Source organism: Anopheles funestus (assembly GCF_943734845.2).
Source record: "Anopheles funestus chromosome X unlocalized genomic scaffold, idAnoFuneDA-416_04 X_unloc_59, whole genome shotgun sequence".
In the NCBI taxonomy this organism is placed as follows: Eukaryota; Metazoa; Arthropoda; class Insecta; order Diptera; family Culicidae; genus Anopheles; species Anopheles funestus.
In genome coordinates, this window is record NW_026045186.1 from 45,001 (window position 1) to 46,198 (window position 1,198).

At 50.0% G+C, this 1,198-nt stretch overlaps 1 non-coding gene across 1 annotated transcript; it reads right to left on the minus strand.

Annotated features, from left to right (window-relative positions):
• Nucleotides 1–622: 622 nt before the first annotated feature.
• On the minus strand, nucleotides 623–780 carry LOC125773866 (5.8S ribosomal RNA). Its single transcript, XR_007420427.1, has one exon. It is a non-coding gene; the product is annotated as a 5.8S ribosomal RNA (ribosomal RNA).
• Nucleotides 781–1,198: the final 418 nt, after the last annotated feature.

The window sequence follows — 1,198 nt, forward strand, 5'->3', positions numbered from 1 at the left end:
CACGGATTGGGCAATTTACGGTCATTTTTGAATCAACGATGGCCCCCCCGAGCACGTTGTCCGAATATCACTCCAATAAGGACAACGAGTTCCGCTCGGCATCGTTTTGATTCGATCTCTCAACAACAACTCTCGGTCGACTTGGTCGACTTGGACCCACGATGTCTCCCCCCGAGCATGTCGAGCCAACTGCACCACTATTGTATTGGACAACATGTTCCCCTCGGGCATCGATGGGTTAATCATGCACCACTATTATAAAACCCTTTGACGTTTTCCCCCAAGCACGTTGATCCAGTATTACGACGGATACGGTCAACGAATTCTTGGACATCAAAGAGGTTTTCGATTGAATTTCCCCATGTTTCACAACGTACTCTTAGCGGTATCCTACGATACGTCTCACTCTATTTGTGTGTGTGCGCGTTTACGTGCGTGCGATTTATGCGGTTCACCCCTTTACTTTCAGCGCCCTGCGGTCCCAACAAAGGTCCCGAGCACGCCATTATGCACAGTGTGGAAGCGTGTTTCCCCCACGACACTAGACGGGCTGCTCGCCATAGTGTTCTATTGTGGCACGCTCCACCCTGAAGTTTGGTTTGTTGTATATCAAGGAATTGATAGGCACTCAAGAATGTGTGCATCGGCCGGGTTTAATCGTCCGACGCGCAATATGCGTTCAACTTATCGGTGTTCATGTGTCCTGCAGTTCACATTGTGACGCGCATTTAGCTGCGGTCTTCATCGATCCATGAGCCGAGTGATCCCCTGCCTAGGGTTTTATAGTAAGGTTCCCAATGTAACACAATCCCGGTGGTACGTCCAAAGACTAACTTTCTGACTAAGTTGTCTTTATTACCCAATAGTCCCAGGCCTTGTGACTTGTGGCTCATGTCTACGCCCATGGCCACCATTCGCTAAGATAGTTTTGAAGTCACTTTGAAGGCCCAGGAACAACTCTCTTAGCACATCGGTTAACCTGGCGCCGCAGTCAACTCATGTGCTTGGATCGGATCGAGCTATTGAGTATTGGGCCTGCATACTCGCTCATCCGTATCCTTTGCGTACCGCCCCATGGCCCTTGTATGTCTGCACCACAGTTCCTGTTCGTTCCGTGCCTATGGCCGGATACGTATTGCACATCGGTATACCTGTCGCTACTCAGGCAACTCGTGTGCGTGGATTGGATCGAGAACAT